Below are 25,328 nucleotides of genomic sequence, written 5' to 3'. Positions count from 1 at the left end.
ATTTTATACATTTCATTGATTGGTTATTAGCCCTCATTTGATGTTTGCCAATTTAATAGAATAATTTAAAAAAAGCCATGATTATTACTATTATTATTTGAAACATTCGGGGGGCACTGATGCTTTTTATGGCCCAGGGCGCCAACATGTCTAGTTACAGCTGTGACCATCATACACCATCTGACATGCCCAGTGTCTGAGCTGGGGGGAGAGGAGACGCTGGTGTGACCATATTCATGTGCTGTAAAGTCATGTGCAGGAGGAGAGAGATAAAGTAAGAGAAGGTCTGGTGCCCAGATCATGTCATCAGGAGATGTTGCTGCATCGCTGTATACCCCTGTTCCCATATGTGTGACTGTTACACAGGGACCCCCTTCTCAGGGATTGCCCCCACCCTGGAGAGTTAGCCTGGGGGGGCACGGGGAGAGGTATCACTCCAAATGCACCTCACCGCACACAGAAGGGGGTTACACCATGTGATGTGACTGCTACATTGAGAAACACTTTTACAGGTTAATAGGTAGATGTGTAGCATACTTGCCTACTTTTTAAAAAGCATTTCACAGAGATTGCGAACGTAACGCCTATCAGCGCGGACGTATACTGCTACATCGGAGACGCGTGTCATAAAAATTACATACATCCAAATGTAAATGAGCCCCAAAGGTAGTAAGATCTAATAGTGTTCATGATTGGTTTGTGTATTGTGTTTTACATGAGGTTCCATATACTGTAAGTGGCCACGAGTAACTTTATTTAAAATGCCTGTATCTGTAGGGATCACTGTGCCTATTATAACCAATGCAGGTAATTGGCACTGATGAGCCCTCTTGAATGTACAGTAAGTATCTCTGATTTCTTTTTTCCCCCAAGAATGTAACGGCTGTATAATGGGGGTAAGGTGCAATCAGGGAGATTGCTGGATGATTCAGGGAGTCAGGGAGATCACTGCTATTTCAGGGAGTCTCCTACAGAATGCAGGAGGGTAGGCAACTATGATGTGTATACCCTATAACCCCTGCATCCATAGGTGCCAGCTCTGGGGGTGTTATGCAGCAGCCGCTGAACATGTCTAAGCATGGAATTGTTCAGTCCTATAGGGGGTGAAGGGCGGAGCTTCAGCAGCACAACCCCCCAACATTTATATATACAGTATATCTCATACATTGTTTATTAGAAAGATAACTCAATTGCTGGACCCCAGTATGCTACTACATTATATGCCCACCCAACACACCCCCAGCGTGCACCTACATTATATATGCCCACCCAACACACCCCCAGCGTGCACCTACATTATATATGCCCACCCAACACATCCCCAGCGTGCACCTACATTATATATGCCCACCCAACACACCCCCATCGTGCACCTACATTATATATGCCCACCCAACACACCCCCAGCGTGCACCTACATTATATATACCCACCCAACACACCCCCAGCATGCACCTGCATTATATATGCCCACCCAACACACCCTTAGCACGCACCTGCATTATATATGCCCACCCAACACCCCCCCAGTGTGCACCTACATTATATATGCCCACCCAACACACCCCCAGCGTGCACCTACATTATATATGCCCACCCAACACGCCCCCAGCGCGCACCTACATTATATATATACCCACCCAACACACCCCCAGCATGCACTTACATTATATATACCCACCCAACACCCCCCCAACGTTCACCTGCATTATATATTCCCACCCAACACACCCCCAGTGTGCACCTACATTATATATGCCCACCCAACACGCCCCCAGTGTGTACCTACATTATATATACCCACCCAACACACCCCCAGAGTGCACCTACATTATATATACCCAACCAACACGCCCCCAGCGTGCATCTACATTATATATACCAACCCAACACACCCCCAGCTTGTACCTACATTATATATACCCACCCAACACACCCCCAGCGTGCACCTACATTATATATGCCTACCCAACACGCCCCCAGCGTGTACCTACATTATATATACCCACCCAACACACCCCCAGAGTGCACCTACATTATATACTGTATACCCAACCAACACGCCCCCAGCGTGCATCTACATTATATATACCCACCCAACACCCCCCCAGCTTGTACCTACATTATATATACTAACCCATCATGCCCCCAGCGTGCACCTACATTATATATACTAGTGATGTGCACCGGAAATTTTTTGGGTTTTGGTTTTGGATTCGGTTCCGCGGCCGTGTTTTGGATTCGGACGCGTTTTGGCAAAACCTCCCTGAAATTTTTTTATCGGATTCGGGTGTGTTTTGGATTCGGGTGTTTTTTTTACAAAAAACCCTCAAAAACAGCTTAAATCATAGAATGTGGGGGTCATTTTGATCCCATAGTATTATTAACCTCAATAACCATAATTTCCACTCATTTTCAGTCTATTCTGAACACCTCACACCTCACAATATTATTTTTAGTCCAAAAATTTGCACCGAGGTCGTTGGATGACTAAGCTAAGCGACCCAAGTGGCCGACACAAACATCTGGCCCATCTAGGAGTGGCACTGCAGTGTCAGACAGGATGGCACTTCAAAAAAATAGTCCCCAAACAGCACATGATGCAAAGAAAAACAGAGGTGCACCAAAGTCGCTGGATGGCTAAGCTAAGTGACACAAGTGGCCGACACAAACACCTGGCCCATCTAGGAGTGGCACTGCAGTGTCAGACAGGATGGCACTTCCAAAAATAGTCCCCAAACAGCACATGATGCAAAGAAAAATGAAAGAAAAAAGAGGTGCAAGATGGAATTGTCCTTGCGCCCTCCCACCCATCCTTATGTTGTATAAACAGGACATGCACACTTTAACAAACCCATCATTTCAGCGACAGGGTCTGCCACACGACTGTGACTGAAATGACTGGTTGGTTTGGGCCCCCACCAAAAAATAAGCAATTAATCTCTCCTTGCACAAACTGGCTCTACAGAGGCAAGATGTCCACCTCCTCCTCTTCCTCCGATTCCTCACCCCTTTCACTGTGTACATCCCCCTCCTCACAGATTATTAATTCGTCCCCACTGGAATCCACCATCTCAGGTCCCTGTGTACTTTCTGGAGGCAATTGCTGCTGGTGAATGTCTCCACGGAGGAATTGATTATAATTCATTTTGATGAACATCTTCTCCACATTTTCTGGAAGTAACCTCGTACGCCGATTGCTGACAAGGTGAGCGGCTGCACTAAACACTCTTTCGGAGTACACACTGGAGGGGGGGTGGGAGGGGGGGGGGGCAACTTAGGTAAAATAAAGCCAGTTTGTGCAAGGACCTCCAAATTGCCTCTTTTTCCTGCCAGTATACGTACGGACTGTCTGATGTGCCTACTTGGATGCGGTCACTCATATAATCCTCCACCATTCTTTCAATGGTGACAGAATCATATGCAGTGACAGTAGACGACATGTCAGTAATCGTTGGCAGGTCCTTCAGTCCAGACCAGATGTCAGCACTCGCTCCAGACTGCCCTGCATCACCGCCAGCGGGTGGGCTCGGAATTCTTAGCCTTTTCCTCGCAGCCCCAGTTGCGGGGGAATGTGAAGGAGGAGCTGTTGACGGGTCACGTTCCGCTTGACTTGACAATTTTCTCAACAGCAGGTCTTTGAACCTCTGCAGACTTGTGTCTGCCGAAAAGAGAGGTTTTAAATCTAGGATCGAGCACGGTGGCCAAAATGTAGTGCTCTGATTTCAACAGATTGACCACCCGTGAATCCTGGTTAAGCGAATTAAGGGCTCCATCCACAAGCCCCACATGCCTAGCGGAATCGCTCTGTTTTAGCTCCTCCTTCAATGTCTCCAGCTTCTTCTGCAAAAGCCTGATGAGGGGAATGACCTGACTCAGGCTGGCAGTGTCTGAACTGACTTCACGTGTGGCAAGTTCAAAGGGTTGCAGAACCTTGCACAACGTTGAAATCATTCTCCACTGCGCTTGAGTCAGGTGCATTCCCCCTCCTTTGCCTATATCGTAGGCAGATGTATAGGCTTGAATGGCCTTTTGCTGCTCCTCCATCCTCTGAAGCATATAGAGGGTTGAATTCCACCTCGTTACCACCTCTTGCTTCAGATGATGGCAGGGCAGGTTCAGGACTGTTTGCTGGTGCTCCAGTCTTCGGCACGCGGTGGCTGAATGCCAAAAGTGGCCCGCAATTCTTCGGGGCCACCGACAGCATCTCTTGCACGCCCCTGTCATTTTTTAAATAATTCTGCACCACCAAATTCAATGTATGTGCAAAACATGGGACGTGCTGGAATTTGCCCAGATGTAATGCACGCACAATATTGGTGGCGTTGTCCGATGTCACAAATCCCCAGGAGAGTCCAATTGGGGTAAGCCATTCTGCGATGATGTTCCTCAGTTTCCGTAAGAGGTTGTCAGCTGTGTGCCTCTTATGGAAAGCGGTGATACAAAGCGTAGCCTGCCTAGGAACGAGTTGGCGTTTGCGAGATGCTGCTACTGGTGCCGCCGCTACTGTTCTTGCTGCGGGAGGCAATACATCTACCCAGTGGGCTGTCACAGTCATATAGTCCTGAGTCTGCCCTGCTCCACGTGTCCACATGTCCGTGGTTAAGTGGACATTGGGTACAACTGCATTTTTTAGGACACTGGTGACTCTTTTTCTGAGGTCTGTGTACATTTTCGGTATCGCCTGCCTAGAGAAATGGAACCTAGATGGTATTTGGTACCGGGGACACAGTACCTCAATCAAGTCTCTAGTGCCCTGTGAATTAACGGTGGATACCGGAAACAAGTTTCTCACCACCCAGGCTGCCAAGGCCTGAGTTATCCGCTTTGCAGCAGGATGACTGCTGTGATATTTCATCTTCCTCGCAAAGGACTGTTGGACAGCCAGTTGCTTACTGGAAGTAGTACAAGTGGTCTTCCGACTTCCCCTCTGGGATGACGATCGACTCCCAGCAGCAACAACAGCAGCGCAAGCAGCAGTAGGCGTTACACTCAAGGATGCATCGAGGAATCCCAGGCAGGAGAGAACTCGTCAGACTTGACAGTGACATGGCCTGCAGGACTATTGGCTTTCCTGTCTAAGGAGGAAATTGACACAGAGGGAGTTGGTGGTGTGGTTTGCAGGAGCTTGGTTACAAGAGGAAGGGATTTAGTGGTCAGTGGACTGCTTCCGCTGTCATCCAAAGTTTTTGAACTTGTCACTGACTTCTGATGAATGCGGTCCAGGTGACGTATAAGGGAGGTTGTTCCTAGGTGGTTAACGTTCTTACCCCTACTTATTACAGCTTGACAAAGGCAACACACGGCTTGACACCAGTTGTCCGCATTTCTGTTGAAATAATTACACACCGAAGAGGTGATTTTTTTTTGTATTTTGACCAGGCATGTCAATGGCCATATTCGTCCCACGGACAACAGGTGTCTCCCCGGGTGCCTGACTTAAACAAACCACCTCACCATCAGAATGCTCCTTGTCAATTTCCTCCCCAGCGCCAGCAACACCCATATCCTCATCCTGGTGTACTTCAACAGTGACATCTTCAATTTGACTATCAGGAACTGGACTTCGGGTGCTCCTTCCAGCACTTGCAGGGGGCGTGCAAATGGTGGAAGGCGCAACCTCTTCTCGTCCAGTGTTGGGAAGGTCAGGCATCGCAACCGACACAATTGGACTCTCCTTGGGGATTTGTGATTTAGAAGAACGCACAGTTCTTTGCTGTGCTTTTGCCATCTTAACTCTTTTAAGTTTTCTAGCAGGAGGATGAGTGCTTCCATCCTCAGGTGAAGCTGAACCACTAGCCATGAACATAGGCCAAGGCCTCAGCCGTTCCTTGCCACTCAGTGTCGTAAATGGCACATTGGCAAGTTTACGCTTCTCCTCAGACGATTTTGATTTAGATTTTTGGGTAATTTTACTGAGTTTTATTTTTTTGGATTTTACATGCTCTCTACTATGACATTGGGCATCGGCCTTGGCAGACGACGTTGATGGCATTTCATCATCTCGGCCATGACTAGTGGCAGCAGCTTCAGCACGAGGTGGAAGTGGATCTTGATCTTTCCCTATTTTACCCTCCACATTTCTGTTCTCCATTTTTTAATGTGTGGAATTATATGCCAGTAATATATCAATAGCAATGGCCTACTACTATATATACTGCGCACAACTGAAATGCACCACAGGTATGGATGGATAGTATACTTGACGACACAGAGGTAGGTAGAGCAGTGGCCTACTGTACCGTACTGCTATATAGTATATACTGGTGGTCAGCAAACTGTGCAAAACTGAAATGCACCACAGGTTTAGATGGATAGTATACTTGACGACACAGAGGTAGGTAGAGCAGTGGCCTACTGTACCATACTGCTATATAGTATATACTGGTGGTCAGCAAACTGTGCAAAACTGAAATGCACCACAGGTATGGATGGATAGTATACTTGACGACACAGAGGTAGGTAGAGCAGTGGCCTACTGTACCGTACTGCTATATATTATATACTGGTGGACAGCAAACTGTGCAAAACTGAAATGCACCACAGGTATGGATGGATAGTATACTTGACGACACAGAGGTAGGTAGAGCAGTGGCCTACTGTACCGTACTGCTATATAGTATATAGTGGTGGTCAGCAAACTGTGCAAAACTGAAATGCACCACAGGTATGGATGGATAGTTTACTTGACGACACAGAGGTAGGTAGAGCAGTGGCCTACTGTACTGTACTGCTATATAGTATATACTGGTGGTCAGCAAACTGTGCAAAACTGAAATGCACCACAGGTATGGATGGATAGTATACTTGACGACACAGAGGTAGGTAGAGCAGTGGCCTACTGTACCGTACTGCTATATAGTATATACTGGTGGTCAGCAAACTGTGCAAAACTGAAATGCACCACAGGTATGGATGGATAGTATACTTGACGACACAGAGGTAGGTAGAGCAGTGGCCTACTGTACCGTACTGCTATATATTATATACTGGTGGACAGCAAACTGTGCAAAACTGAAATGCACCACAGGTATGGATGGATAGTATACTTGACGACACAGAGGTAGGTAGAGCAGTGGCCTACTGTACCGTACTGCTATATAGTATATACTGGTGGTCAGCAAACTGTGCAAAACTGAAATGCACCACAGGTATGGATGGATAGTATTCTTGACGACACAGAGGTAGGTAGAGCAGTGGCCTACTGTACCGTACTGCTATATATTATATACTGGTGGACAGCAAACTGTGCAAAACTGAGATGCTCCACAGGTATGGATGGATACTAGTATACTTGACGACACAGAGGTAGGTAGAGCAGTGGCCTACTGTACCGTACTGCTATATAGTATATACTGGTGGTCAGCAAACTGTGCAAAACTCAAATGCACCACAGGTATGGATGGATAGTATACTTGATGACACAGAGGTAGGTAGAGCAGTGGCCTACTGTACCGTACTGCTATATAGTATATACTGGTGGTCAGCAAACTGTGCAAAACTGAAATGCACCACAGGTATGGATGGATAGTATACTTGACGACACAGAGGTAGGTAGAGCAGTGGCCTACTGTACCGTACTGCTATATAGTATATAGTGGTGGTCAGCAAACTGTGCAAAACTGAAATGCACCACAGGTATGGATGGATAGTATACTTGACAACACAGAGGTAGGTAGAGCAGTCGCCTACTGTACCGTACTGCTATATATTATATACTGGTGGTCAGCAAACTGTACAAAACTGAAATGCACCACAGGTATGGATGGATAGTATACTTGACGACACAGAGGTAGGTAGAGCAGTGGCCTACTGTACTGTACAGCTATATATTATATACTGGTGGACAGCAAACTGTGCAAAACTGAAATGCACCACAGGTATGGATGGATAGTATACTTGACGACACAGAGGTAGGTAGAGCAGTGGCCTACTGTACCGTACTGCTATATAGTATATACTGGTGGTCAGCAAACTGTGCAAAACTGAAATGCACCACAGGTATGGATGGATACTAGTATACTTGACGACACAGAGGTAGGTAGAGCAGTGGCCTACTGTACCGTACTGCTATATAGTATATACTGGTGGTCAGCAAACTGTGCAAAACTGAAATGCACCACAGGTATGGATGGATAGTATACTTGACGACACAGAGGTAGGTAGAGCAGTGGACTACTGTACCGTACTGCTATATATATAGTTATACTGGTGGTCAGCAAAATTCTGCACTGTCCTCCTATATACTACAATGAAGCACAGATATGGAGCGTTTTTCAGGCAGAGAACGTATAATACTGGTGGTCACTGGTCAGCAAAACTCTGCACTGTCCTCCTACTATATAATACTGCTGGTCCCCAGTCCCCACAATAAAGCAATTAGCACACTGAGCACAGATATTTGCAGCACACTGAGCACAGATATTTGCAGTACAATTTGCAGCCCACTGAACATAGAAACTGAGAGGATGCCAGCCACGTCCTCTCACGATCATCTCCAATGCACGAGTGAAAAATGGCGGCGACGCGTGGCTCCTTATATAGAATACGAATTTCGCGAGAATCCGACCGCGGGATGATGACGTTCGGGCGCGCTCGGGTTAACCGAGCAAGGCGGGAGGATCCGAGTTGCTCGGACCCGTGAAAAAAAAGGTGAAGTTCGGGCGGGTTCGGATCCCGAGGATCCGAACCCGCTCATCACTAATATATACACACCCTCAGTGTGTACCTACATCATATATACCAACCAATGCACTTGGTTTTGCCTTTAAAAAAAAGTGTTGCATTAAATCGCACCACAAAGAAATGAAGCGGATGCTTGAAGAGGACGCACCTTATTTAATTAACTCTAAGCCATGAACTCATATTTGTTTGATTCAGCAGGAAAATATCTGAATACAGTATATTGTAGATTTAAATATTTTCAAAGCTGTTTATTTTTGCTAAATCACTAAACTGTAGAATTTATTCTCTGTATTCTGCAGAATTTAGGAATGCTGGAAGCCCGCCCGTCCTCCACAGCTGCTGGGTGTCAGGTGTTCTATATATAAATTCTCAGCTCCTGAGAGAGACGGTCTCATGTGAGATTTTACACATTAATGGTCATTAGGAGTCTAAAAGCTTTTAGCGGTACATACCGGGGTGTAGGTGACAGTAATGGAGGAACATTGTATTCTGGTACAGTCACTAATAATGACATAATCCCCCAATTCCCAGGGACAGCCCCAGCTGCCAGAGATTCAGTCCTGAAAATTCTGTCTTTGGGACTGTCCTTATATTTCACTATTGTCCAACTGCATAACTATGAGCCAAATTCAGACCTGATCGCAGCAGCAAATTTGTTAGCTAATGGGCAAAACCATGTGCACTGCAGGTGGGGCAGATGTAACACGTGCAGAGAGAGTTAGATTTGGGTGGGGTGTGTTCAAAATTAAATCTAAATTGCAGTGTCAAAATAAAGCAGCCAGTATTTACCCTGCACAGAAACAATATAACCCACCCAAATCTAACTCTCTCTGCACGTTACATCTGCCCCACCTGCAGTGCACATGGTTTTGCCCATTAGCTAACAAATTTGCTGCTGAGATCAGATCTGAATTACCCCCTAAGTTCCTATTTCTCTGTTTGAGACGATGACTCACAGGGGGAATTCAATTGTTTCTCCCCGTGGCCGCCACTAGATGGCTCCCAATAGAGCATTTCAATTGTTGTTCCGTTCGGGTACGGTGATCCGCAGGGAGACATATTTCAGCTCGCAGTCCCCCGTACTGGCGAGCTGAGATGTGCGAAAAGTGACTCGTCTGGTCTCCCATTAGTTTAGTCAGGTTTAGGTGCTTTCCACACTAATGGGCGCGATTACCTCAATAACGGGCATCAATTGAATATCGCCCCTGCAATCTCCCGTCACTGGAGACAGTACATCGGGGCGTAATAACAATTGAATTCCCCCAAAAGTCTGGTTTGACTTGTTGCTTTATGTCTTGCGGTTAAATCACAAAATTACAATATTTACAAATGTAACACATAAGATACAGGGGGTAATTCTGAGTTGATCGCAGCAACAAGTTTGTTAGCAATTGGGAAAAACCATGTGCACTGCACTGCAGGGGGGGCAGATATAACATTTGCAGAGAGAGTTAGATTTGGGTGGGTTATTTTGTTTCTGTGCAGGGTAACTACTGGCTGCTTTATTTTTACACTGCAATTTAGATTTCAGTTTGAATACACCCCACCCAAATCTTACTCTCTATGCACGTGTTATATTTGTCCCCCCTGCAGTGCACATGGTTTAGCCCAATTGCTAACAAACTTGCTGCTGCAATCAACTCAGAATTAGGCCCTCAGTTCTGTCAGGGGCTTGTCTGTTGCATAATATTCCTGAAAGGAGCCAGTTTGGGAGACATGTTGGGCTTAATGAATAACATATGTACGTTATGCACAACATGAATCACATTTCTTAGTGTTTATTATTTACTAAGATTGAATATTAAGTCGCTAAATCACCATAGAAAATGAATGTAGTGTGGACATGTTTCCACTGGAGAGCGACCAAGACGCCTCATTGGCTTATGTTCCATGTAGAGTTATAGTTCAGGCCAACGCATTTCTCCATACTTCCAAATGGTTTCATAATGAGGAGCAGCAAAATCATGGGGTACTGGATTATTGCGGAGCAGCCACCATGTGTCAGATTATCAGTCCAGTCATTTGTGTTCAGTGTGGAGCGTTGTTCTCCAGCTGTGCTACAGAGCTTGCAATCTGGGCTAGGATGATGAAATTGTAGCATTGGTGGCCAACATTATTCAGACCATAAATCCACCTCCAGCTTTTATATAAAATATGGGACATGTTGGTGTTTAATTTGTGGAAAATCGGACGGTAACTCACCTAAAGTTACAAGTTGCCTCACAGCACTAAGATTTTAGGCTTGATTCCCCCCTAGGTATTGTCTGTGTAGAGTTTGTATGTTCTCACCGTGCTTATAGGGGTTCCCCTGGGTGCTCTGGTTTCCTCCCACACACTCAATACATACTGGTAGGTTAACTGGGTCCTGACAAAAAAAATGAACCCAAGTGTGTTTAGGTGCATGTTGTAGGGAATATCGATTGTAAGCTCCACTAGGGAGGGGCATACTTGGGAGGTTCCCGAAAATCAGCTGGCACTCCTGGCTACCTGGAAGAGTTATCAAGTATCTTGCTGTCGGCTGCTACTGCCACCCACCCATAGCGGGCAGACCGGGCGGCCAATGATGAGAGTCTCTCTAAAGCGCATTATTGTAGCCACGCCCCCACCGCTGTGTAATGCAAGTTAATATAGTGGGGACGTGGCCTTGATGATGCAATCATGCCATCACACCCCCACACTTGCCCCTTTAACAAGCCACACCCCACACCACCCTCTTATGTGCTGAACTGGCTGCCCCCTAGTGGAGAGGGCAGCCAGAATGTCAGCAACTGTGGGCAGGGTTTGATGCGAATCGCCAAAAAGTCCCTGTAAAGCGCTGCGGAATATGTGTGCACTATATAAATCACTGATAATAAATAAAGATCAACTGCAGCTCCCACACTCTGGAGACATCAAATATTTTATTCTTTTCTGAAATGATAGCAGCAATTTTTTCCTGTCTTTGGAACTAGTTAACAGTAGAGATGAGCGGATTCGGGTTTACTCGGATTTACTCAGATTTATCCGAATCTCCTTATTGGCTCATGAACGTCACATGTTTTGGTTAGCCAATAAGAAAAATCCAGAAAAAAAGAACTTGCGATAATTCTGGCGTTAAGAGCCGAGTAAATCCGAACCCGCTCATCTCTAGTTAAAAGCATTAAAAATGACACACAGTAAAAAAGGTGCCATCGCTGCGTACCCCTAGAGAACAGCACTGGTACATCTCCCCCCAGATGTCTTCAATGCAGCACCTCTCTCCTGCTGATTGTTGCATTCACGTACCCACAATCTCTGGGTATTTCGCGGGGAACATATGGGTACCTCACTAGTAGTAACTGTATATATAATAATGTGGCCGTTCAGTGTATGTCCACCTCTGACCCATTTGTCAGCAAGGTCTCAGGGGTTAATGTATGAGTTCCCCCGGGAAAATCAGCAGCGTATGCGTTGGGAAATCGCCGTGAAGGAGTTATGTAATCTGGAGGAATTATTTGCGAGCGCAATTCTTGTAGAGATAATGAAGCTGCAGAAAGATCCAGGTGCCGGAGCCTGTCTGCTGTTACTATGTATTTAATGCTTCCAGCGAGGAGGAAGGACCCCCCGCGGAGACTGCGCAAACCCATTTCCCACCAAACAACCTGTAATTAAAACAGAAATCGCTGCTGGATTGTTTCTCGGTGCAGATACATTTATCCTGCTGTGGCCAGAGGCGCTTTTCTTATTCCACTGTTCTGCAAAACAGCTTCTTTCACAGGGAAACTATAGACTAATGCGGCCCATACAGCACCATTCCGTTGGGGCAGTTCCGCGTTTTGCAGATGATTGTGTAAAAAACAATCGGCAATGTGTAGGGGTCACTGATTGCTGGTGAAAAAGTGACCGGAATCCGTTAATCAGTTTGTCCAACATGTTGGATTTCACTGATTTATTGGGGCTGTAGATTGCTAGTGTATGGTAACAATCAGATGATTTGCCGACCGTTAATAATATTTACTATGAACATGGGCACTGTTATGATTCGCAGATCTGATCTTTGCATGAAAATGGTCGGCCAATCAGAGTAAATATCGGCAGTGTTTGGGCGCAGATTGGTGGATTGGTTGAATTGTTAAATTGGGGTGTATCTATAATGGCTGCAGGGTGTGGTGCACACGGCTCCCCCTGGGTCCAGACCACACCGCACACCCTGCACCCATTTTTTCAATACTCTGGAGTCCCACGTCAGCAGCAGCAGCGCTGCTGTAACCTCCTGGAAAATGGTGCGGCGGCCATTTTCCGGTGGCCCTTTTCCTGGTATTTCATGTATGCACAGTAAGAAAAGCACGGAGAAAATAGCCACCGCGCCATTAGACTGTGCTAGGGTCTCCTATTGCCCAGAGTCTATTACTCTGCTGGCTAGAGAGGCGGGGGGACGGTTGGAGGCTGCACATGGGCCTCCATCTCTCTTGATGTGCCCTTGGTGCAGGGGACTACAGAAAAAAATTGTAAGTCTCCGGGATAATTAATTTTATTGCACATGTGTTAATGATATCCTAGCGGCCTTTGTTATACATGCAGGTGTCATCAGTGTTCCGCTGCTGATAAAGTTACATAATAAAGAAGATAGGCAGGGAATGCGTTCATCCAGACTATAGGCAGGGAAGGCGTTCCTTCAGACTATGCCATACAGCAGAAGGCGTTCCTTCAGACTATGCCATACAGCAGAAGGCGTTCCTTCTCTCCTTTCCTCCGTGCAGAAAGCAGCGAGTTAACGTTTGCAGCCTGTGTGTACAGAAATGAAGAGTTGCTGTTGATTATTCTTTCTGCTGCTCCTATATATATGACCTGCTAACGCCATGTCGCTGTTACCAGGGCCGAAACTAGGTTTTTCGGCACCCGGGGAAAGGCGGCAATTTAGCGCGCTCCCACCCCCCAAAAACCCCCCAGTAAAAATACAAATACTTATATATATATATATATATATATATATATATATATTTATGTGTACAGTGTATATATATACACACAGACAGTATATATAGTGCCAGTCAAAAGTTTGGACATACTTTCTCATTCATTTGAATGAAAAAGTGTGTCCAAACTTCTGACTGGTACTGTGTGTGTATATATATATATATATATATATATATACACACACACATGTATATATACACATATGTGTGTGTATATATAATATATATACACACACACATATACTATATATATTGTAAAGCCTCCTTTCCAGCCCCCCCCCCCCCCCCCCCCTCCCTCACAATGGCCACTTGCCTCAGCGCAAAGTGCGGGAAGCTGTTAACTTGTCTCCGGCTCTGTACTCTCTCAGCATCCTTCCGGAGGTCTTGGCAAGCAGTCAGACCGCCGGGCAGGAGAGAGTGCAGAGGCGCTCCCAAGCGGGAGGGCAGAGGGTGGCTCCGGAGTCCGGCGGCCGCACATGCAGAGGGAGGCAGATGGAGACTTTGCAGCAGCGGCTGGACCGTAACGTGACGGTGTCATATGCGGCTGCTGCTGCAGGAGATGATTGCGGCGGGCAGGAGCAACTGGGTAAGGGGACCTGGGAAGTGTTCTCTGTTGTCTGCGCCCCCCTCAAGTCCCGCGCCCAGGGCACGTGACCCCTTAGCCCCCCCCCCTAGTTACGGCCGTGCTGTTACTCTTGGACTATGATAGGGTGGGAGATTTGGGTTATATCAGAGTACGAATTCCATGAAGAACCTCCTGCGTCCAGCGATAGATTTGTATTTATTAAAAGGAGATAAGCCGGAGAAGCTATTCTGTGGGTTTTTCCAGTGATAGTGCCAACATGAGAAGTATGCCCCCCTCCCCCCAGCACATTGTCAACCTGACTAGAACTTTACATGTTATATATTCTCCTCACAGATCCGTTCTCCTTTGTAGACGTCGGCAGCTGCAGTTAGTTTAGGCTTATGTACTAACATAAGGATTACCTCACTTATTAGGGCTAACAATAATTAATGGGCATTTAGAAACGCAGCTCTTGTCTCCTTAGTGTCCCTAGCCGTGTATTTGTGTAAATTGATGCCCTAGTGTGGGTATAATAGCAGTTGGGATGGCGTCTGGCTTGGGGAAGGGGCGTCTCTTCCTGCGTTTTGGGCCTATGCTATGAAACATGTACTGAGGGGGAATCATCAGAGAGGTGGTTACATTTCCTGCCATCGTTTATTGGAACTCAATCCTGTATATTCCAAAATACAAATAATAACGGCTGTTTCGGTCGTTGGCGGAACAATCAGTGTTTGGTTTAGCGCAGAATAAAAACAATACCATTCCTTGTTGCTAGGGAAACAGTGTTTATCTGCAGGGGGAGTGTGTTTTATTGCACATCCCTTTTCGATGGGATGTTATAATGAAATGAGGTATTTCCGGAATGAGATCCTGGAGGCAGGCCATTAAGTAGTGCTAATAGTAATATATGTGCACGCTGCAGCACAGACACCCGGGAGACTGTCTCCCTATAGCAGCAAATGCATTTTCTGCCGCAGAGCTCCGGCATTTGTAGTTGACTAGGCCGGCAGTGGTGCGATGGCTCGTCTATGAGTGAGCTCTCACAGCGTCAAGGTGTAAGGGACATTAAAACACTGAATAAAGGTCATAACAGAATATTTTCCTTATGAAGCAAGGAGAAATGAATCCAATCCACTGTTCAATCCAGTTTAGAAACAGCCATCACCACCAAATCACCCCTCAGTCTGTAAGTGCTCACGAGCAGGGCCCTCCTCCCTCTTGTTCTCTCCCGGCACAACCCATGTCCCCGGAGCGCTTCCATTCATGGTAGCTATCAATGCTCATTTCTGTCTGCCCGCCCCACGGCACTGTATCATTGAGTGACATTGTTTTATAGTGTTGGGATTTATTTTTTTTATGATTAGTATTATCCTTTATTTATATTGCGCCACAAGGGTTCCACAACGCCTAACAAAAACAGATATGTTGTCCTCAGTTACGGCACAGAAATATATTCACTAGTTTGCTGTTGAGTCCACAAGTCCCCACTTTAAGCATCTTCAGATGTTGCAGTTATTCCTGGCGTGTCATTTGATGCAACAATCGGGCGCACCATCAAAAGTTGCGCCGGTGATATATGTTTATAGGTTCATAACCACTTCTGCGACATGCCCGCGACACTACCATGACCTTCCCATGATACTCAGCATCTCCGTCCTTGCGCAGACTGTAGCCACATCCTTCACACCTCCCAGTTACAGCCAAGGAACGGCCAATTAATTTTTTATACACTTTAAGACCGTGCGTCATAATCGCAACTGTGTCTCTGTGCGCACGGCTCTGGGCAGCATGGCAGCGTGGCTTAGAGGCATGCGCAGTGGGGGGGGAAAAACGCCCAACTGCTCCCGTCATTGGCAGTGTGTCCAACACATCATCAGGCCATTTGTGTGGCGCCTATATGGAAAAATGAGACAACATTATAAGGAAGAATAGGTTTCACTGAGAATCAGAGGGCAGATAGCGTCACAAGGGCGCTGCCTTGTTACCAGGAGGTAGCAGAGAAGAGGCTTCCATCTATACTCTAATGCAGGGTTTCCCAACCTCAGTCCTAGCAGTCCAGGTTTTGAGGATATCCATGTTTCAGCACAGATGATTAAATCAAAATAACTGAGGTACTAATTAAGTGCTCATGTATGGCGATCCATAAAACCTGGACCGTTAGTGTGCGTTGAGGACGGAGGCTGGGAAACACTGTTCTAATGGATCCCAGCTAATATAATAACATGATAAAAATATTCCTGATATTCCCGATCTGTGCGACTGTTATGGAACTCATAATTAGGTCTGGAATGAGCGGTATTTTAGGAAGAAACACCGTCAGGTGTAAATGAAGGAGGAAGCGCTCTTACAGTGATGGTAGGGTAGAGCACAAGTCAGGGGGGGGGGTACCGGACTTACTAGGGGGACTGCCGTAACCTGGCCGCTCTCTTACCGACATCCTCTTCACAACAGCAAGTGGGCGTCTCTGCCATATTAGCATAAAGAGATAGCTGCGGTCCTTCCATGGTAAATCCAGGGGATCCTTAATATATGCGGGTACCCCCAAAACGGGTGTTTTCTCTGGATATCCCACCAATATTATTTGATAACTAGGCCACTAAATGAAGCAAAACCTTGTTAAGGGGGCGTGGCCATGGCTGAAGGGGGCACATCCACAGCTCACAGGGGTGTACCATGAGGCAGGGGGTCTTGGCCTCGCGGCCTGCCCACATTTCTCTATATGCCAGGTGGCCAAGCAGAGGGCAGATCGGCCCATCAGGCCATAGGCCCTTATGGCATTTTCCAGAAGTGCCAGATAGCCAGTCCGGCCCCGCCTCCCACTGAACAGACCATTCATGCGTGCACTACTAGCCACTAGTGATGAGCGGGTTCGGTTCCTCGGAATCCGAACCCGCCCGAACTTCAGGTTTTTTTACACGGGGCCGAGCGACTCGGATCTTCCCGCCTTGCTCGGTTAACCCGAGCGCGCCCGAACGTCATCATCCCGCTGTCGGATTCTCGCGAGGCTCGGATTCTATCGCGAGACTCGGATTCTATATAAGGAGCCGCGCGTCGCCGCCATTTTCACACGTGCATTGAGATTGATAGGGAGAGGACGTGGCTGGCGTCCTCTCCGTTTAGACTAGAGTACTAGAGAGAGACACAAATTTTGGGGAGCATATTATTAGGAGGAGTACTACTTGCTGCTGATAGTGTGACCAGTGACCACCAGTTTAATTAATCCGTTCTCTGCCTGAAAAAAAACGATACACAGTGTGACACAGTCACATACCATATCTGTGCTCAGCCCAGTGTGCTGCATCATATGTAATACTGTATATCATTATCTGACTGTGCTGAGTGCTCACTGCTCACACAGCTTAATTGTGGGGGAGACTGGGGAGCAGTTATAGCAGGAGTACATATTTTAAGTACAGTGCACACTTTTGCTGCCAGAGTGCCACTGCCAGTGTGACTGACCAGTGACCACTGACCACCAGTATTGTGATTGTCTGCTGACCACCAGTATATTGTGATTGTCTGCCTGAAAAAGTTAAACACTCGTCGTGTGGTGTTTTTATAAACGCATTCTGCAGACAGTGTCCAGCAGGTCCGTCATTACATAATATATACCTGTCCGGCTGCAGTACTAGTGTGATATATATATATTTTAATTTTATCTCATTATCATCCAGTCTATATTAGCAGCAGACACAGTACGGTAGTCCACGGCTGTAGCTACCTCTGTGTCGGCAGTCGCTCGTCCATCCATAATTGTATACCACCAACCCGTGGTTTTTTTTTTTTTTCTATCTTCTTGATACTAGTAGCTTACTTTAGGAACAAAAAACTAGACAAGAGAGCGCAGGCAGACTCCACTGAAAATCACAATTTTAATATACACAATGATCACATACTAAATATGCATAATTGGTACTAATTAGAGCCAATAAAAATCATTAAAATCAATAAAAGTCCGCACTACAATTTCATATATTTCCACACGATTTAGTGTATTAATAACCTGGTATATTAATAATGTTTGGATAAGATATCTTGAAAATTAGCAGCTGATGTTTAAATGCTTAAAGTCCAAGCAATATCCATAAAGCAGACTGATGTTTGAAACTGCTTCGTTCAGATTAGAGCCAGGTGAATAAGTTAATTATGGATAAAGACCTCCAAAACCCCAAATCAACACCGGTTCTGCTTTGTTTGGTGTAGCAGCATAATGTGGTGATATCGCTTACCACATATTCTGTGTGTCGGTAACACTGACAGGAACTCCGGTACTGTTTACTCCGGCGGCTGAGTCCGATGCTTCACTCCTTATTGCGGCGTGTCAGACCAGTTGTTATTCCCCGCTTCTACGGAGCTTCTATGCGGCACTATAGTTATCCAGAGTACCGCTGATCCAAGGTATTAAGCTGACAGCCACGGTCCCCGTATGGCAAAAGGGACCAGTGCAGGTGGCTTTGTTCGGGCCGGTTTAACCCGACAGTGCAATGGAGCTCGAACGGGTGAAGCAGCCGTGAGAGGTTGGGGTGGTCAGATGAAAAGAATAGTCGGATCCTGGAACAGCCCTGACGCGTTTCTCGACCGGCACAATCTGGTCGTTTCCTCAGAGGGTTATGATCCCATCCTACCGGTTCCTCACATTTAAAGGACTCCTGGGATGGTCATTATTACAGGCACCTGGAAGCACCTGTTTGGCTCATTAATAAGTGTGTGTGCAGGCGGAGTCATAGTCTGCTCCACAGACAACCAAACATATATATATTCATTCCCAAATAAATAAACATTTAGATAGAAAACCATAAAGTAAAATTTACTTATAATTAATACTCTGATATCTCTTATTAGCGGAGCGGGAGACAGCAGTATAACACTCTTAATACAATTAATATGACAGATCCATATTCATAAATTAAATTAAACATATATAAAAATATGTAAAATAAATAAGTCAATATAACCGGGACAGTCACTAATCCTTATCAGTGCAATATGACTGTTTCGGTGATATATCATACATATTAATATCTATATTCATATTCAGTGTTTCTAAACCCTATATCTATAGGGGAATTTTCTCGCTCTAATTTATCTGACCATAGGATATAAAGCATGAGCATAAAGAAAACCATATGTACTCCAAATAAAATTAAATAAAAACTAGAATGCTCATAGACAAATTGTATACATTCCTATTCGTTACAACTTAGATATATAAATACAGATAGCATTATCTTAAAGGTGCAGAGATTAATAGGGGAAAAAAAGGTTTGAATAGGGAAAAGAAAGATATAATAAAATAATATATTAAAATAAATCTAAATCTAAAAGATCCATCCCCCTCCTCTCCCCTTTTCTAAAAGGGGAAATAGGAGAATTTAAATTAAATCAAATTAAATCGGGGGAATGGAGGAACCCACCCCAGTAAGGCAGAGAGATATATTTAAACTCAACCTGCCGAAGTGGGGTGGGTAAAACCTCCATTCAAAAACACAAATTTGAAATCTGTATATACACCAACAGCGCTTTTGTAGAATAAAAATCAATTATAATGTAAATGTCACCATTACATCCCTTATTGTCAGTTTTCTGTAGTAGATCCTTCAATGGATTTTGACTGATGTGGTCTCTCCGGGATATAACAACATGTGGGAAAATATAAGAACAAGACACCAATGTGTAGTATGTTCCTTCTATTCAATCTTTTTATACAAGGACTAGTAGTGATTATGTGCGTACCCCACTCACACTATAGTCAGATATTTTTAAGCTCATCAAGGTTTCTTTTCTAGTACCAAGGCTTGATTCACTTGAACTACGCCTGGTACAGTAGATATAATCAAATGATATACTGATGGAGCGTACCCCAAAACTCACACTCGCAAGCGGGGTGGTAAACACATCAAGGTATCTTTTCAAGACTTATAAATGTCTAGGTGGAGCGTACCGAAAGACTCACACTCATAGGGGCGATGATACACACATCAAGGTATCTTTAAGGTAACAGGAAAAATCTATGGATCCATTCATGCGTACCCAAACTCACAGTTCTTAAAATCTTCGTACTCCCATCAAGGTATCTTTAAGGTTCAACTTCCCTGTCCAGTATTCTTAGTGGTGACGTTCTTGCCTCCCCAGGTAAAGGAACTCAATCTCCTCAGATTTTATATAGGGGGGTACAGAATTTTATTGACAGTCACGAACATAGACAGATTTGTCTTAAAACCATGAAGACACACAATGTACAAAAATAAAATAGTTCCTGAGCAGAACCGGCAAGAAGAAAGCTGGAGGGGTTCCCAAAAAGCAACGGGATACCCCCTTTAGATAGAATATAAAATCAAAAATAAAAATTCAATATAAAAATCCGGAAAGAATTGTCACTACTCACACTCCTGCCTGTCAACGCGTTTCGGCCCTGGCCTGGGCCTTTATCGAGACATGGTGGAGTGTGGTTGTGACTCGATATTTAAAGGACAGTTGTCCAATCAAAAAATGGCAGGAAGTGATGTCATAATTAAATATTATTTTTATCTTTGTTTTTTGTATATCTCCTCCTTGCCGTTTCCGCAGAGGATTATTTCCGCTCCTGGGATTTCTGGGAAACGTAGTCTTTATGTGCTTTTTCCTCCCGGGCGGAAACTGTCATATCCGGAAGTATCGCACTTCCGCCGGCGGGATTCATGGGAAATGTAGTTTAGAAAGTCCCGAACTTCACCGTTTCAGTTGTACTATAAATGGATGTAACCAACAGAGAGTCTGTTCAATACATATGATGCACTACAATCCCCATGATACTCAGCGGTGCCGCACTTCCGGTCCGGCGTGAACGGGAAAAAAATGCTTTATTAATGGAAAATCTTTCATATTTTAAAAACATAAATCAACTGATGCTGTGTGTTAATGATATGGATCTTGTAATCCTCTGCGGAAACGGCAAGGAGGAGATATACAAAAAACAAAGATAAAAATAATATTTAATTATGACATCACTTCCTGCCATTTTTTGATTGGACAACTGTCCTTTAAATATCGAGTCACAACCACACTCCACCATGTCTCGATAAAGGCCCAGGCCAGGGCCGAAACGCGTTGACAGGCAGGAGTGTGAGTAGTGACAATTCTTTCCGGATTTTTATATTGAATTTTTATTTTTGATTTTATATTCTATCTAAAGGGGGTATCCCGTTGCTTTTTGGGAACCCCTCCAGCTTTCTTCTTGCCGGTTCTGCTCAGGAACTATTTTATTTTTGTACATTGTGTGTCTTCATGGTTTTAAGACAAATCTGTCTATGTTCGTGACTGTCAATAAAATTCTGTACCCCCCTATATAAAATCTGAGGAGATTGAGTTCCTTTACCTGGGGAGGCAAGAACGTCACCACTAAGAATACTGGACAGGGAAGTTGAACCTTAAAGATACCTTGATGGGAGTACGAAGATTTTAAGAACTGTGAGTTTGGGTACGCATGAATGGATCCATAGATTTTTCCTGTTACCTTAAAGATACCTTGATGTGTGTATCATCGCCCCTATGAGTGTGAGTCTTTCGGTACGCTCCACCTAGACATTTATAAGTCTTGAAAAGATACCTTGATGTGTTTACCACCCCGCTTGCGAGTGTGAGTTTTGGGGTACGCTCCATCAGTATATCATTTGATTATATCTACTGTACCAGGCGTAGTTCAAGTGAATCAAGCCTTGGTACTAGAAAAGAAACCTTGATGAGCTTAAAAATATCTGACTATAGTGTGAGTGGGGTACGCACATAATCACTACTAGTCCTTGTATAAAAAGATTGAATAGAAGGAACATACTACACATTGGTGTCTTGTTCTTATATTTTCCCACATGTTGTTATATCCCGGAGAGACCACATCAGTCAAAATCCATTGAAGGATCTACTACAGAAAACTGACAATAAGGGATGTAATGGTGACATTTACATTATAATTGATTTTTATTCTACAAAAGCGCTGTTGGTGTATATACAGATTTCAAATTTGTGTTTTTGAGAGTTGTTTTTGAGGTGTGGTGACACCTCTTGGTATCTGTTATATCAGTAGCTGCTTGGCGCCTGTCCTGGGACACTCCCAAAAAAATCTTTGTTCTAAAACCTCCATTCCCCCGACACCCACAAAGGACCAACAAACCAAGTAAAAATCATATAAGGAGCGATTCATGGGGATAATTAACTCCACGCTGCAATTGGGGATAAAAACCTTCCCCCATCACTTATATTTCTATAAAAGGAAAGGTTAATTATTAGAGATGAGCGGGTTCGGTTTCTTTGAATCCGAACCCGCACGAACTTCACTTTTTTTTTCACGGGTCCGAGCGACTCGGATCTTCCCGCCTTGCTCGGTTAACCCGAGCGCGCCCGAACGTCATCATGACGCTGTCGGATTCTCGCGAGACTCGGATTCTATATAAGGAGCCGCGCGTCGCCGCCATTTTCACACGTGCATTGAGATTGATAGGGAGAGGACGTGGCTGGCGTCCTCTCCATTAGAATAGATTAGAAGAGAGAGAGAGAGAGAGAGATTGTGCAGACAGAGTTTACCACAGTGACCAGTGCAGTTGTTGTTAAGTTAACTTTTATTTAATATATCCGTTCTCTGCTATATCCGTTCTCTGCCTGAAAAAAACGATACACAGCAGTCACACAGTGTGACTCAGTCTGTGTGCACTCAGCTCAGCCCAGTGTGCTGCACATCAATGTATAAAAGCTTATAATAATTGTGGGGGAGACTGGGGAGCACTGCAGGTTGTTATAGCAGGAGCCAGGAGTACATAATATTATATTAATTTAAAATTAAACAGTGCACACTTTTGCTGCAGGAGTGCCACTGCCAGTGTGACTAGTGGTGACCAGTGCCTGACCACCAGTATAGTAGTATATTGTTGTATACTATCTCTTTATCAACCAGTCTATATTAGCAGCAGACACAGTACAGTGCGGTAGTTCACGGCTGTGGCTACCTCTGTGTCGGCAGTCGGCACTCGGCAGGCAGTCCGTCCATCCATAATTGTATAATTATATACCACCTAACCGTGGTATTTTTTTTTCTTTCTTTATACCGTCGTCATAGTCATACTAGTTGTTACGAGTATACTACTATCTCTTTATCAACCAGTGTACAGTGCGGTAGTTCACGGCTGTGGCTACCTCTGTGTCGGCAGTCGGCAGGCAGTCCGTCCATCCATAATTGTATTATTATAATATATACCACCTAACCGTGGTTTTTTTTTCATTCTTTATACCGTCATAGTGTCATACTAGTTGTTACGAGTATACTACTATCTCTTTATCAACCAGTGTACAGTGCGGTAGTTCACGGCTGTGGCTACCTCTGTGTCGGCAGTCGGCAGGCAGTCCGTCCATCCATAATTGTATTATAATATATACCACCTAACCGTGGTTTTTTTTTCATTCTTTATACCGTCATAGTGTCATACTAGTTGTTACGAGTATACTACTATCTCTTTATCAACCAGTGTACAGTGCGGTAGTTCACGGCTGTGGCTACCTCTGTGTCGGCAGTCGGCAGGCAGTCCGTCCATCCATAATTGTATTATAATATATACCACCTAACCGTGGTTTTTTTTTCATTCTTTATACCGTCATAGTCAGTCATACTAGTTGTTACGAGTATACTACTATCTCTTTATCAACCAGTGTACAGTGCGGTAGTTCACGGCTGTGGCTACCTCTGTGTCGGCACTCGGCAGGCAGTCCGTCCATCCATAATTGTATTATAATATATACCACCTAACCGTGGTTTTTTTTTCATTCTTTATACCGTCATAGTGTCATACTAGTTGTTACGAGTATACTACTATCTCTTTATCAACCAGTGTACAGTGCGGTAGTTCACGGCTGTGGCTACCTCTGTGTCGGCAGTCGGCAGGCAGTCCGTCCATCCATAATTGTATTATAATATATACCACCTAACCGTGGTTTTTTTTTCATTCTTTATACCGTCATAGTGTCATACTAGTTGTTACGAGTATACTACTATCTCTTTATCAACCAGTGTACAGTGCGGTAGTTCACGGCTGTGGCTACCTCTGTGACGGCAGTCGGCAGGCAGTCCGTCCATCCATAATTGTATTATAATATATAACACCTAACCGTGGTTTTTTTTTCATTCTTTATACCGTCATAGTCAGTCATACTAGTTGTTACGAGTATACTACTATCTCTTTATCAACCAGTGTACAGTGCGGTAGTTCACGGCTGTGGCTACCTCTGTGTCGGAACTCGGCAGGCAGTCCGTCCATCCATAATTGTATTACAATATATACCACCTAACCGTGGTTTTTTTTTCATTCTTTATACCGTCATAGTCAGTCATACTAGTTGTTACGAGTATACTACTATCTCTTTATCAACCAGTGTACAGTGCGGTAGTTCACGGCTGTGGCTACCTCTGTGTCGGAACTCGGCAGGCAGTCCGTCCATCCATAATTGTATTACAATATATACCACCTAACCGTGGTTTTTTTTTCATTCTTTATACCGTCATAGTCAGTCATACTAGTTGTTACGAGTATACTACTATCTCTTTATCAACCAGTGTACAGTGCGGTAGTTCACGGCTGTGGCTACCTCTGTGTCGGAACTCGGCAGGCAGTCCGTCCATCCATAATTGTATTACAATATATACCACCTAACCGTGGTTTTTTTTTCATTCTTTATACCGTCATAGTCAGTCATACTAGTTGTTACGAGTATACTACTATCTCTTTATCAACCAGTGTACAGTGCGGTAGTTCACGGCTGTGGCTACCTCTGTGTCGGAACTCGGCAGGCAGTCCGTCCATCCATAATTGTATTATTATAATATATACCACCTAACCGTGGTTTTTTTTTCATTCTTTATACCGTCATAGTGTCATACTAGTTGTTACGAGTATACTACTATCTCTTTATCAACCAGTGTACAGTGCGGTAGTTCACGGCTGTGGCTACCTCTGTGTCGGCAGTCGGCAGGCAGTCCGTCCATCCATAATTGTATTATAATATATACCACCTAACCGTGGTTTTTTTTTCATTCTTTATACCGTCATAGTCAGTCATACTAGTTGTTACGAGTATACTACTATCTCTTTATCAACCAGTGTACAGTGCGGTAGTTCACGGCTGTG

The 25,328-nt window shown here is 44.7% G+C and overlaps 1 long non-coding RNA gene across 1 annotated transcript in view; it reads left to right on the top strand.

Annotated features, from left to right (window-relative positions):
- The window catches only part of LOC134935785 (uncharacterized), a 408,543-nt gene that overhangs the window by 111,370 nt on the left and 271,845 nt on the right, over positions 1 to 25,328 (top strand). The gene's annotated exons all lie outside the window — the stretch shown is intronic.

Source organism: Pseudophryne corroboree, chromosome 6, assembly GCF_028390025.1.
Source record: "Pseudophryne corroboree isolate aPseCor3 chromosome 6, aPseCor3.hap2, whole genome shotgun sequence".
Taxonomy (NCBI): Eukaryota; Metazoa; Chordata; class Amphibia; order Anura; family Myobatrachidae; genus Pseudophryne; species Pseudophryne corroboree.
The sequence above is the reverse complement of the archived record's forward strand: the minus strand, read 5'-3'. Positions and strand labels throughout refer to the sequence as shown.